This window comes from Puma concolor, chromosome C2 (genome assembly GCF_028749965.1).
Source record: "Puma concolor isolate L17-30 chromosome C2, mPumCon1.1.hap2, whole genome shotgun sequence".
NCBI classification, from domain to species: Eukaryota; Metazoa; Chordata; class Mammalia; order Carnivora; family Felidae; genus Puma; species Puma concolor.
Window position 1 is genome coordinate 64,184,327 of NC_141675.1, and position 15,912 is coordinate 64,200,238.

The following is a 15,912-nucleotide window of genomic DNA, read 5'->3' on the forward strand; positions in this document are numbered from 1 at the left end:
GGCCCCTGCCATCGGATGCGTGGTGGTTGTCACGTGACAGTTGTCAGGCCCTGTGAGGGACACGGATTCAACGGGTGCCCTGCGTGGTTGTGGGAGGAGATTTGGGGTCGAACTTCTGGCTCAGGTTGATGGTCGAAACCACACTTGGCTCCTCAAGGAAGAGCCCAAGTGCAGTATTTTATTACCGGCTTTAACCCGTCGGCTCACAGGGGACCCCGGCCATCCGTGATGAGGTTCTGGCAGTGACTGCCACTGGGTGCCTGGGCAGGGTCAGCAGTGCCTTCTGGGGTGGGAACTCCTGAGACATCTGCGACCCAGATAACAGCAGTGAAATGACCCAGCTCATTCTTCACACTAGGCTGTTACGGAGTTGTGAAGGTGAATGGTGAATGCCTACCTCCTTCCTTCGTCACGGTCCTGTCCAGAAACTCAGACCAGTCCAGTTCTGAGAAACTCGGCTCTTCTTTCCTCTTGGTATTGGTATTTGAGTTTGAGGTATGTTCAAACCTCAGTAGAGCTGTTGGGTTGTCTTCAAAATAGACCAGGAGCCAATAGAGACTTGACTAGGATTAAGGACCAAGGTTCTTAAAAGAGATGCGCCCCCTTGTGTTCCGTTTCACAACGCACTGCTTTCTACCTTGGGGAGGTGACCTATACTCCCCAGTATGTGGTCCTGTAATTTTGTATTGCTGTCTTTTGAGTAGCCAGTCACGTTCTCACATTACTATGTGGCCCTATGGTTTGCACAGGTATTTGACATATGTTGAATTCAAGCTTTATTATAAAAAAGTGAACTCCCATGAACGGAATTCAGCCTCTAGCTAATACATGAAAGAGTCGAATTAGAACCCTGGTTCATGAGTCCACTCTGCTTTTCCTTACACTGTCTAACCTTTCCCTGTCTAATGTTATTAGAATGATTGCTAGTATGTAAAGAGTATTTATGCAAGTAGGTAGACATAAAATGTCTTATGTGCATTATTCCTTTAATCTTAACTGTTACCCGTTTTTTAACCCCAAATTTATTTTTTTTTAATTTTTTTCATCTTTATTTATTTTTGAGAGAGAGAGAGAGAGAGAGAGAGCATGAGCAGGGGAGAAACAGAGAGACAGAGGGAGTCACAGAATCTGAAGCAGGCGCCAGGCTCCAGGCTCCCAGCTGTCTGCACAGAACCCAATGCAGGACTGGAACCCAGGAACCTGAGCTCATGACTTGAGCTGAAGTTGGACGTTTAACTGACTGAGCCACTCAGGTGCCCCTTAACGTTAAGTTTACTACGTTATAATTTCTACAAATTAAAACTTACCCTTTTCAGTTTTGTGAGTTTTGAAAAACATAAGTAGTTCTATAACTATGACTTCAATCAAAATAAAGAATATTTCCCTGATTCCAAAAGTTCCCTCCTTTTTGTGGTCAGTCCCCTCCCCCTACCCCCAGCCCCTGGAAACCATTAGCAACTACTGTTTTATCTACATTTTTAATTGTGAGAAAAAAGCAGAGAAAAGTATTTTGGCCAAACTCACACAGCTAGGAAATCAGAGAGCCAAGATTGAACTCTAGGCAGCTTGGCTCCATAATCACTACTTTAACTACTGCTGCATTTGCATAAGATTTGGATTTGGAATCAAATGATCCAGCTTCATTCATTCAACACATACAGTCAATTCTAGTGAAGTTGCTGGAACACTGAATCAGCAAATACTGAACCATTGTTCCTAGGGGAAGTGTAGAGTTAGGTTCCTGTGAGTCTCTGGTCACAACATTTTTGTGAACCAGCCAATATATAATCTTGTTTTATGTGTGTTTCAGTTTCACCTTACTTAATACGTATTGATTCATTAACATTTAACTCACAGCCAACAGCACTATAATTATTATGCCTGAGTGGAGCTTATCTAACACATGCATTTTCTCCATAAGGTACATCACAGCCTTCTTGTGCTTAGAAGCACTAGACGGCGTTTCAGCACTATGCTTCAGAGCCATTGTAAACAGCCAAGTCACCAACAAAAGTCACAAAAATGTGAAAAGTGGTGCTAATGGACTGAAAAGAAATACTTGTTGAATTTGACAGCTGTAGCAAGAAGGCAGAGCCTCACCTTGTTTGACCTCAGCTAGGAAAATATGCATTGGACGACTTCTATCTTTTGCTGTTCTGTGCTTGTCCATAACTGACTGAAAGCACTGCTAGTCCTGATTATAAGTAAATTGAATCCATAGGCAGAGCCACAAATATGGAATCCATGAATAATGGGGATTACTGTTTTTATTTTAATACCTTTAGCACTGGAATTACCATGTTTACCAAGACAGCCCCCTGTTCGTTAGGTGCTTGCAGTCTACTATATGATGCAATTTAGCAATTTTAACAGATAAAATAAATACAAATAAATAACTACAGGGTTCTGAAAAAAAGGATCTCTTCCTCATCTAGTCTAGGTGTAATCCAATAGAAATATGATGTAAGCCACATATAATTTTGAGTTTTGTTGCAACCATATTTAAAAAGTTAAAGGGGATAAAATTAATTTCAATAATATATTTTACTTAACCCAGTACATCCAAAAGATTTCTTATGTAACCAATATAAAAATTATTATTAAGATAATTTTATAGTTTTTTTAAACTGATCCTTCAGTCTCTGGTGTAGGGTACATCTCAATTCAGACTACCCAGACTACCCATATTTTAAGTGTTCAATAGGTATGATGGTGTCTATCATATTGGACACATCACAGGTCTAGAAGATTTCAAGACTGCTTCTCTAGCAGTGAATATATTAATCTGACATGAAAAAAAATTAGTAGAAGTTAGCAATGAGGAGAGTTTTGGAAAAGGTATTTTAGGCAAAGGGATACAAAGACTTGTAGATGAAAGAATTATAGCATCATCCTGGACTGTAAATGTTTCAGTGTGTCTGGTGCATACTGTAAAAAGAGATAAGTGAACTTGAATTTTCTCCCAAGTAAACCAGAAAGATATTGAAATAGTACATATAAGAAAATAACAAGAATGTAGCTTTCATTTAGAAATACACTTCTGGTTATGGTATGGAGGATTTGGGGGGAGGAGAAAATATTGGAAATAGGAAACTGATTAGGAAGAAATAGTTATGTTGGTGAACAAAGGTGGTGACTATGAGAACATAGAGAGGACATATTCAAGAGAATTACGTGAAAAATGGAAATAGTGTTATAATTAATTAAATGTTAGGGGTCAAAATGGAAAGAGAGATGCAGGGTATGAGGAAGAGGATACAGTAAAAAACTGGGAGAATGATGCTACCATTCATTGAGATAGAAAATATAACAGAAAGAGCAAATTACCAGGGAAAGTTGAGTTTACTTTTGGGCAGATTGAATTTCAGCTTCCTATGGGAGATATATGTATATATCTTAAATAGAAATGGACATTTGTGAATCATTAGTATATAGATGATTATTAAAGCTAAAGCAGGAGACTTACTTCAGCCTTAAGGGCACAGACTGAAAGTGAAGGGATGCAAAAAGATAATCCATGCAAATAGAAACCAGAAGAAAGATGAGATAGTTATTCTTCTATATCAGACAAAATAGACCTTAAGACAGACTGTAATAAGAGACAAAGTTATATAATGATATGGGGGTGAATTCAGAAAGAGGATATAACATTTGTATATAATTATGCACCCAACATAGAAACACCTAGATCCATAAAGGAACTATTAACAGACCTAAAAGTAGAAGTGGACAGCAATACAATAATAGTAGGGGACTTCAATACCCCACTTTCAACAATGTATGGATCATCCAGATAGAAAATCAGTAAGGAAGCAATGGACTTATACTACACATTAGACCAGATGGGCTTAACAGACATTTGCAAAATATTTAATTAACAGTAGCAGAAAACACATTTCTTCTCAAGTGCACATGGAACATTCTCCAGGATAGGTTATATATATGTTAGGCCACAAAACAAATCAATACATTTAAGAAGATTATGAGCATATCAAGTATGTTTTCTGACCACAAAGGTATGAAACTAGAAATAATTACAAGAAAAAAACCGGAAAATTCACAAATATGTGGAGATTAAACAACATGCTACTGAACAACCAATAGGTCAAGGAGAAATAAAATATCTTGAGACAAATGAAAATGGAGACACAAATTACCAAAGCAAAATGGAATACTGCAAAAAAAATTGAAAAATATTAGTATAATTAAAAGCTATTAAAAAAGTAAACAAAACAGATAAAAACATTTACCTAGACTTACCAAGAAAAAAGAACAGTTATAAATGAAAAAAAGTTATAAATGAAAGAGGAGGCATTACAGCTGATACCAGAGAAATAAGAGACGACCATGAACAATTATACTTCAAACAGTTGGACAACCTAGAACAAATAGATAAATCCTAAAAACATACAGCCTACAATTACTGAATCACACAGAATAGAAAATCTGAACAGATCAATTACTAGTAAGGTGACTGAATCAGTAATCAGAACCTCCCAACCAAAAAAAGTCCAGGACCAGATGTCTTCACTGATGAATTCTGCCAAATATTTAAAGAAGAATTAATATAAACTTTTCTTACGCTTTTTCCAAAAAATTGAAGAGGGGGGTTACTTTTAAATTCACTTTATAAGACCATATAATACCCCAAACAGACAAGCACACTACAAGAAAAAATTATAGGTCAATATCCCTGATGAGCATAGATGCAAAAATCCTTAACAAAATATTAACAAAGTAAATTCAATAGTACATTAAAAGGATTGTACACCATGATCAAGTGAGGTTTATTCCAGGGATACAAGGATGGTTCATCATCTGCAAATCAATCAATATGATATGCCACATTAGCAAAATGAAGGATAAAAATTATACAGTCATCTCAATAGTTGCAGAAAAAGCATTTGACAAAATTCAACATGCATTCATGATAAAAACTCTCAACAAACTGTGTATAGAGTGATTGTACCTCAATATAATAAAGGTTATATATGACAAACCCACAGTCAATAATGAATTAAGACAAGGATACCCACTCTCACCACCTTTATTCCACTTGTTGTTAGGAAGTCCTAACCAGAATATTTAGGTAAGAAAAAATAATAAAAGCCATCTGTATTGGAAAATAAGTAAAATGATCTCTGTTTGCAGATGACATTATATTGTATATAGGAAACCCTAAAGTTTCTACCAAAAAAACTGTTAGAATAAATGAATTCAGTAAAGTTGCAAGACACAAAATTAATATGGAAAGATAGTTGTGTTTCTATACACTAGTAATGAACTATCAAAGAAATTAAGAAAACAATCCATTTATAATTGCATCAAAAAGAATAAAATTCTTAGGAATAAATTTAACCAAAGTGGTGAAAGACCTATACACAGAAAACAGTGTTGATGAAACAAATTGAAGACACAAATAAATGGGAATATTTTCTGTGCTCATGGATTGTAAGAATTAATATTATGAAAATGTGCATACTACCCTAAGCAATATACAGATTCAGTGCAATTCGTCTCAAAATTCAAATGGCATTTTTCACCTTAGGAGAAACTCCTTAAATTTGCATGGAACCACAGAAGCCCCAAAGTAGACAAACTAATCTTGAGAAAGAAGAACAAAGCTGGAGGCACTACACTTTTGGATTTCACGCTGTATTACAAAGCCAAAGTAATCAAAACTCTATGGTACTGGCATAAAAACAGATACATAGATCAATTGACTAGAAGAGGATCCTGGCAATAAACCGATGTCTATATGGCCAATTAATTTACAACAAAGGAGGCATAAATATACAATGAATACAATGGAGTATACAGTTATATACAATATAATCTTTCAATAACTGGTGTTGAAAAAACTGGATAATCACATGCAAGAGAATGAAACTGGACCCCTGTCTTACACTGTATACAAACATAATTCAAATGGTTTAAAAACTTGAACGACAGACTCAAAACTGTTAAACTTCTAGAAGAAAACAGAGGGGGTAAGCTCTTGACGTTGATCTTGGCAATGATATTTTGGATTTTTCACTGAAAGCAAAGAAAACAAAAGCATACAAATACAAAAGCAAACAAAAACAAAATAAACAAGTGGTACTATATCACAGTAAGAAGCCTCTACAGCAAAGGAAACCATCAACAAAAAGAAAAGGCAATCTATGTAATCAGAGAAAATATTTGTAAGTCATGATAAGGGGTTAATATCCAAAATATATAAAACTCATACAATTCAATAGCATAAAAACAGTCTAAATGTAAAAAATGGGCAAAGGAACAGAACAGATATTTCTCAAAGTAGATATACAAATGGCCAACAGGTACATGAAAAGGGGCTCTGCATCACTAATCATCAGGGAAATGTAAATCTAAAATCATAATGAGATATTACCTCCCACTTGTTAGAATGGTTATCCTCAAAAATGTATTTGATAACAAGTGTTGGTAAGGATGTGGAAAAAAGGGAACCCTTGTGTACTATTGGGAATGTAAAGTGGTGCAGCAGCTATGGAAAACAGCATGGAGGTTGTTAAAAAAAATATAAAAATAGAACTACTATATGATCCAGAAATCCCACTTTTGGGTATATATCCAAAGGAAATGAAGACAGGACATCAAAGAGATATGTGGACTCTCATGTTCATTGCTATTCACACAGTCAAGATATGCAAATAATTTAAGTGTCCATTGATGGGTGAATGGATAAAAAAGATGGGAGACACTCACACATATGGCTGAATTATAATTCAAATATATAATTCAGCCATGAGAATGAAGGAAATCCTGCCATTTGTAACACACAGATGGATCTTGAGGGCATTATCTAAGTGAAGTAAGCCAAATGGAGAAAGACAAATACTGCATTTAGATTGTTATGTGTGGAAACAAAACAAAACAAAACCAAAAACAAAAGTTGAATGCATAGAAGCAGAGAATAGAATATTGTTGCCAGGCAATGGGGACAGGGAAATAGAGACAAGTTGGTAAAAGGGTATAAATTTTTACTTATAAAATGCATAAGGTCTAAGGATCTAATCTATAACATGGTGACTGTAGTTGATAACATTTTATTGTATGAGAGTAGAACTTAAATGTACTCACCAAGCAACAACAACAACAACAGTAACAAAAAATAACCCCCAAACATAAGTATATGAAATGATGGATGTGTTAATTAACTAAATGGGAAGAATCATTTCACAATGTGTATGTATATCATATTATCATGATGTACACTTAAATTTTCTTACAAATATATTTGTCAATTATACCTCAGTAAGTTGAAAAAAAAAGATAAATTATCTAATAATGTCCTATATTGATCACATGTTGAAATTATATTTTGGATATGTTACATTAAATATATGTCATCAATCTCAAAAGAATCAGATGGGGCAAATAGGAACAAATAACAAAGAGACCAATCCCAATTAACCAGATCAATAATTACATTAAATATAAATGGGTTAAACATTCCAATTAAAAGGTTGTGATTGTCAGACTAGAGAATCTCACAATCTCATAATACCCAACTATATGCCATCTACCAGATACACTTTTAAAAAATTTTTTTAATTAAAAAACATTGAATTTTATTTAAATCCAAGTTAGTTAACATATAGTGTTACCAGATACACTTTAAAAGTGAAGACACATATTGGTTGAAAATAAAGGGATTAAAAAAATGATACCAATCAAACAGTAAGCATTAAAATGTTGGAGTGGCTTTATTGATATCACATAATGTAGACCTCAAGACAAAGAGTTATTACCAATGGAAAAGAGACATTGCATGATAAAGGATCAAATCATTAGGAAAACATAATTTAAGTGTGTACATGACTAATAGAGCTTAAAAATACATGAAGCAAAAACTGACAGAACTAAATACATAGCCTAGTCTACAATCGTAGGTATTTTTCAATACCTTTCTCAGCAATATATGAAACAATAGACATAGCATCATTAAGAATGTAGTATGGTTTAAAATCACAATCCAACTTGATCTAATGGACATTTTTAGAGTGCTGTACCTAAAATCTGTAAAATACACATTGAATTCAAGTATACATTGATCATCATCCAAAATATGCTTGATCAATTTTCAGAAATCTTTGGCTGACCTCAATAGAATTAAATAAAAAAACAGTAAGACATATTTAAAAACTGAAAATATTTAGAGATTAGGACATCTGTAATTAACCTGTAGGTCAAAGTAGAAAAGGCAAGGAAAGTGAGAAGAATATATTAAATTGAATAACAAAAATACAATATATTAAAATTTGTAGGCTATAGTTAAAACAGCTGTAGAGAAAAAAGTGATAGCTTTAAATGTTTATTTTAGGAAAGGAGAAAGGTTTAAATCAATGGCATAGATTTCCACCTTATGCTAGTGAAAGAAAGGCAAAGAAATTTTTTTCAAATGTTAAATGAGTTTCTCATTTCTCAAAATGTTAAACACAGAGTAAGCATCTGACTGAGCAATTCCACATCTAGTCATATAATATTCCATTATATTCTATGCAATGAAAAATATTTCACAATAAAAAGAAAGAGGTACTTATGAATAGTACAACATGGATGAGTCTTGAAATATAATGCTACTTGAAAAAAGGCTGCATATTGAGTGATTCCGTCTATATGAAGGGTCTAGAATAAGCAAATTCATAGAAACACACAGTAGATTAGTGGTTACCAGGACCTGGATGGAGGGGAGAATAAGTTACTGCCAATGGGTACAGGGTTTCTTTTGGGGTGATGAAAACGTAAAGTGAAACTAGTGTGATGGTTGCATAGCTCTGAATATACTAAAAAAAGTCACTGAATTGTACACTTTACTAGGGAAGTTTTATGGTATGTGAATTATACCTCAATAAAGCTGTTATTTAAAAAAGATAAAAAGTAAGCATTGATGCATAAATAATTTTGCATACCATAGTGAAGGTTCTTTCATAAACCTTTTCCTTTATATGCTTATATGAAAAGTTCCATTTGTTATGACTTTCCTAAATATTAATTAAAAAGATAGAAGAAAAATTCAATATAATTCACCACATTAACAGAAAAGTGTTGAAAAGCCATATGATCATCTCAATAGATGCAGAAAAAGCATCTGACAAACTTTATATACATTCCTGAGAAAAACTCAGCAAACTAGGAATATAAAGGAACTTCTTTAACATAGTAACATATAAAGGACATCTATGAAAAAACCCAACAATGAACATACTCAGCAGTGAAATACTGAATATGTTCCTTTTATATTTCTTTTCTATTGTGGCCATAACAAAATTGTCACAAATTAGGTGCCCTAAAATAACTCTCACTTAAAAATCATTCAGTTCTGTACATCAGCAGTCCACGCACAGTGTGGCTCAGTTCATTTTCTGCCCTGCATTTTAGCAGGCCAAATTGAAGGTGTCAGCAGGGCTGTGTTTTTTGTATTGTATTGTTTTGTTTTTCTGGAGGCTCTAAGAATGAATCCACCTCTAAGACCATTCAAGTTGTTGGAAGAATTCAGTTCCACACAATTGTAGTACTGGGGTCCCTGTTTCCTTGCTGTCACTTGGAGATTGTTCCCAGCTTGTAGAAGCCACTTGTGTTCCTTGGCTCATGCCTGTCTTCTTGCATTCTCAAAATCAGCAATGGCAAGTCAAATCCTTCTTATGCTTTGTTTCTCTAACCTCCCTTTTTTCATCATCTTTCCTTTGCTAACTTCCTCTTCTTCAGCATCTCTCTGACTGACTTTTCTGCCTTTTTCTTCTAAGTGCTCATGTAATTACATTGGGCTTAATAGGATAATCTTCCTAATTTAAGGTTAGCTGATTAGTAACCTTAATTTCATCTTCAGAGTCCCTACACAGCAGTACCTAGATTAGTATTTGATTGTATAATCACAGAATGAGAATTTGGGGGGATATTTTTAGAATTCTTCCCACTATGTCCTCTAAGAACAAAAACAAGACAAGGATGTTCACTGTAACCACTTTCATTCAATATTGTATTGGAAATCCTACCCACTGCACCAAGATATGGAAAAGAAATAAAAAGTATACAGATCAGAAATTACTTTATTCATGATGTCATGATCATCTCGGTTGAAAATCCAAGACATCTATTAAAAGCAGACTAGAATTAACAAGTGTGTTTACGAGAATTAGTATAGGCTCAATAGGAAAATCAATTGTATTTCCATGTTAGCAACAAACAATTGAAAATTAAATATTTTAAAAGAGGGACCCATTTATGATAGTATTAAAAATTAAATACCTAAAAATAAAATGTGTATAAGACCTATATATTGAGAACTACAAAATATTCAAAATATTCTAGAGATAAGCTAAAGACGAACTAAATAATTGGAGAAATATACTATGTTCATGGATCGGTATGCGCAATATCACTATGATGTCATTGCTTCCTAAATGGATCAATATATTGAATGCTATCCTAATCAAAATCCCAGTAGGTTCTTGTATAGAAAGTGACGAGATTATTCTAAAATTTACTTGGAAATTCTAAGGACCTATAGTAACAAAATTAATTTATAAAAATAAGAAAAGTTTGAAGAAATGCAAGGCTTATTATTAAGCTATGATAATAAAGAATAAAACTCGTAATCAAAAGACAGCCATTTTTCAAAATGGGCAAGAGACTTGAATAGACATTTCTTTAAGGAAAATATAGAGATGTCCAAAATGCACATAACAAGATGGTCAAAATCATTAGTAGGGAAATGAAAATCAAAACCACAATGAAATACTACTTCACACCCACTAGAATGGCTATAATTTAAAAAAGGAAACAAATATTGGTTGAGAAATTGGGGAAATTGGAACATTGCACATCCTTGTGGGAATGTAAAATGGTACAGCCACTGTGCAAAGTAGTTTGGTGGTTTCTCAAAAAATTCAATTCAGAATTTTTATATAAACTGACAATTCCACTCCTAGGCATATACTCCAGAGAACTGAAAGCAGATACTCAAACAAATACTTGTACACAAGTTTCAAAGCAGCACTATTCAGAATAGGGAAAACATGGAAACAACCCAAAAGTCTTATTAACAGATGAATGGATGAATAAATGTGATACATACATACACTGAAGTATTAACCATGAAAAAGAATAAAGTACTGCTACATGCTACAATGTGGGTGAATCTCAAAAATATTATGCTATAGAAAAGAAACCAGACACAAAAGTTCACATATTCTGTAACAACATTTATATGTATCCAGATTAAGTAATACCACAGAGATAGAAAGCAGAATAATGTTTGCCAGGGCTGGAAAAAAGGATGGAATGGAGAAGAACTGCTTAATAGGTATAAGGTTGTCTTTTGGGGTGATGAAAATGTTATTTATTAATAATTGCTTCTATTGAGGCAATTGTTGCATACATTGTGAAATGTACTAAATACCACAGATTTGTACACTCTAAAATGATAGATTTAGAGGCCTCCTGGGTGGCTCAGTCAGTTAAGCATCCAGCTCTTGGTTTTGGCTCAAGTCATGATCTTGTGGTTTTGTGAGTTCAAGTCCTGCATCAGGCTCTGCGCTGGCAATATGAACCCTGCTTGGGATTCTCTCTCTCCCTCTGTCTCTCTGCTCCTTCCCCACTCACGCTGTCTCTGTATCTTTCAAAATGAATAAACTTAAAAGTAATTTTAAATGAGTTTTTGTTATATGAATTTTACATCAGTAAAAAAAATGAACTGCAATCCCTACTTCATATGCTACATAAAAATTAATTGAAAATAGATTGTGGACATAAACATAAAATAAAATTTATGGAAGAAAATATAGGAAAATATGTATATACCCTTGTGAGTAGGCAAATAATTTTTAGAAGACATAGAAAGCAATAGCCATAAAAGAGAAAATTATATGTTAAACTTCATCAAATGTAAAATTTCTTACCAAAATAAATAGGCAGGTTATAGACTGGAAGAAAATAATAATTTTTTAAAAAGGTAGCCAAGATACCTTTCAACAGGTGAATGGATAAGCCAACTGTGGTATTTTCACACAATGGAATATCTCTCAATGACAAAAATAAATAAACTACCAACCATTTAAAAGACATGGATAAGCCTTAGATGCATATTGCTAGGTGAAATAATCCAGTCTGAAAATGATTCCCATTACATGACCTTCTGGAATAGGCAAAACTATACAACCAGCAAAAGATCAGTTGTTGCCAGGGATTTGGGGGAAGGAAGGAGAGTTCAATAGTTCAAGGCAAGCAATATATTTAGGGCTGTGAAACTATTCTGTATGATACTATAATGGTGAATACATGAAATTATGCATTTACTAAAACCCATACAGCTTCACAGCACTGAGTGAAACAATGTATGCAATTAAAAGACATCATTTAGGAGGTTGGGGGATTCAGGAAGGAATGCAGATGAGACAAGAGACTCTAACTGTATTACTATGTATAAAACCACTTCCTTGCTCTGTTAGCAAGGAAATAAATATCACAAGTGTATAGGAATATAAGTAAATGATTGAATAGGGAAATGAAGGAAGGAAAAGAGACAAATATCCCTTACAGAAGAATTCTAATTTATTTACATAGATGATCTGCCATGAAGGAGCATAACTTCCCACTGTGCATTAAGTGATTATCTTCCAAAGAGTACAGTATGGAAGGGGAGAGGGGAGAGTAACTTTATAGAGGAGAAATCTGACAATACTATCTCAGCCATATGAGCAAGGTCAATATCAACAGTGATAAACCATATTCATAATATGTACCTTTGATATGATGTGAAGAAAATAGCAATTTACCTCTGGGGTCTTCATCTCCAAACCCATATTCCCAGTCTAATCATGAGAAAAAAATTAGACAAATTCCATTAGAGGGATATCCTGCAAAACGCTTGACCAGTACTCTTCAAAACTGTAAAATTCATCAAAATAAAGGAAGTCTAAGAAATTCACAGCGAAGAGGAGCCCAAGGAGACATGACAAGTAAATGCAATGTAGTATCCTGGGTAGGATTCTGGAACAGCAATATACATTAGGTAAAACAAAACAAAACAAAACAAAACAAAACAAAACAAAAAAAACAAAAACAAAAAACTAAGGAAATCTGAGTCTTCTATTGACTTTAGTTAATTGTAATATAAAAATACTGGTCCATTAAATTGTAACAAATGTGCAATACCAACATAAGATGTTAATAATAGGGGAAACTGGGTGAAGGAGTATATGGAAACTCTCTGTACCATATTCTCAATTTTCTGTAAATCAAAAACTTACGTAAAAAAGAAAGTGTATTAAAAGTATATGGCAGGGGCGTCTGGGTAATTCAGTGGGTTAAGCAGCCGACTCGGCTCAGGTCATGATCTCATGGTTCTTGAGTTGGAGTCCGCATGGGTCTCTGCTGTCAGCACAGAGCCCACTTCAGATCCTCTGTCCCCCTCTCTTTCTGCCCCTTCCCTGATCTCACTGTCCTCTCAAAAATAAATTTTAAAAATCTTAAAAACTGGTTGATCTTTTCAAAGAACTAAATTAAAAAAAAAAAAGGTATATGGCAGACATATTCCTATTAATGAAAGGAATCCTACTTAATGATAAATAATACTTAATGATAAATAAAAACAATAAAAAAGCAAATGACTTGAATAGATACTTCACAAAGGAAAATATATGAATGCCCAGTAAGTGCATGAGTAGTTAATATCACTAGTTATTAGGGAAATGCAAAAGTAAAACTACAATGAAAAGCCACTAGATTAACTAAATTGACTAAATTTAGTTAATCTAGTGGCCCTAAATTGACCCACTAGATTAACTAAAATTTAAAACACTGAAAAGACCAAATATTGGTCAGGATGTGTGACTCCCATCCATTGTTGGTGGTATTATAAAATGGAAATATTTGACACTTTGGGAAATATTTGACAATTTCTCATTAAATAGAGCAATTCCAAGTTTAGATATTTATCCCTCAAAATAAAATCTCATGTCTACAAAAAGGGCTTGTACATGAAAATGTATAGCACCTTCACTCATAACAGCTAAAAACTGGAAATAATCCGTATGTCCATCATTGTTTATTAGATAAATAAACTGTGTTGTATTCATAAAATGGAACACTACTAGGTAATAAAATGGAACAAACTATTGATAACCACAGTGGTATGGATGACTGAAAGAAGCCAGGACATGATGCTAAATGGAAAAAGCCAGATACAAAATAATTCATACTGTAATGCACTTTATATGATGTTCCAGAATAGGCAAAAACAATCTATGGTAGAAAAAAATCAGAAAAATTATTTACTCTCGGAGAGGGGTGGTATATAGCCTGGGAAGGGACATGTGAGCACTTATCTGGGTGATGCAAAGGTTCTATATGTGGGCAATTGTGGATTACCTGCATACATGCATTTATCAAAAGTCATCATGTTATAAAGTGAAGGTATGTGTATTTCAGTATGTAAATTTACTGAAATAAAAAACTCTGAAGGGGAAAAAAACTCAAGGAATAACTGGATTTTGAACTGGTAATTTTAATAAATTGAATAATTATTTTTAAAACTCTTGAATAATTTTTGTGCTTAAAAAACTATCAACAAAGACATTATAAAAAATTCAAGATTAGATAATTTTGGCAAGAGATTTTTGCCAAGAAAGGGAGGGCAGAAATATAATGTTACAGTCAGATGTGGAATCCAGGCAAAGTTTTTTTATTTTACCTATTTATATTAAACTTTTTATTTTGAGTGAATTTTTAAATGTATAGAAATCGTGATGATAGAAATGTTTCCATATACCCTTAACCTAATGTTATATATCATAGAATCACTGTACATTTATATAAACTAACAAATTTATGTTAGTACAATATTAGTACTGAAGTAGAAATTTTCTTTGACTTTTCCAATTGATTTTCTTTTTTTGTTCCAAGATACGATTTTGGGCACTACACCATTCTATTTTATTCGTCTTCTCCAATATGTGACAGTTTCTCAGTGTTTTCTTGTTTTTCATGACTTTGATAGTTTTGAAGAATACTGCTCAAGGTATTTTGTAGAATGTTCTTCAATATGAGTTTATGTGACGTTTTTTGTTCTGCGTTTTCTTAGATCCTGTATTCATAGTTTTGGCATCCATTGATCATAGGGCCAAACTAACAGCCAGAGTTCTTTGTATCTCCTTTGTGACCCCGCATTCACAGGTACATGAAAATCATATTACAAACCCTCACCAGTTCTGGTCCATACTCTCGATAACCTCCTTTATCTAACCATCACATACCAAGCCAATATTTCCCCTGCTTTAAATCACGTAGGGCCAGGAACCAGACTACACCCGTAGCTGAGAGCCAGTTGATATTATTTGAAGTAGTCATTCCTAAGCGGTTTCTCCTGTCCTGTCTTGCCTGTTCCATTGAAAATACAATAAAATTTTAGGCCATACGTTGCCCTTGCTCCTACTTCTGTCTCTTGATCAAAACTGGTGCTTTCCCATGTAGTCCTGTATGGCATGGCATAGCCCCTTCTCTTGGGAATTGTAAGTAATAAATTCTTTCACTCACATTAGCCTCTCCATGTCATCACTCAGTTACCTCCATAAATTTAAATCCCACGTCTACATTTTAATACATTTTCTCATTATTAGACCAGGGCTATGAATTAGGGAGAAGAATACTGTAGAAGTAAAATGCTCTTATCATATCATTTTAGGGGCACATGATACCAACATTACTTATTATTGGTTATATTAACCTTGACTCCTTAGTTAAGGTAATGCCTATCAGGTTTGTCTGCGTAAAGTTAATGTTTTTCCCCTTCTATATTCTTTTTTTTAAATTTTTAAAAAATGTTTATTTATTTTTGAGAGAGACAGAGAGAGAGAGAGAGACCATGAGTGAGGGAGGGGTAGGGAGAGA

General features: G+C 33.9%; 1 long non-coding RNA gene across 1 annotated transcript in view; it reads left to right on the forward strand.

Annotated features, from left to right (window-relative positions):
• The first annotated feature begins 273 nt into the window (after positions 1–273).
• The window catches only part of LOC147577292 (uncharacterized), a 55,974-nt gene continuing 40,335 nt past the window's right edge, over positions 274–15,912 (forward strand). Inside the window, exon 1 of the long non-coding RNA XR_015240120.1 lies at positions 274–495. This is a non-coding gene — a long non-coding RNA (uncharacterized LOC147577292). The remainder of the gene's footprint in view (positions 496–15,912) is intronic.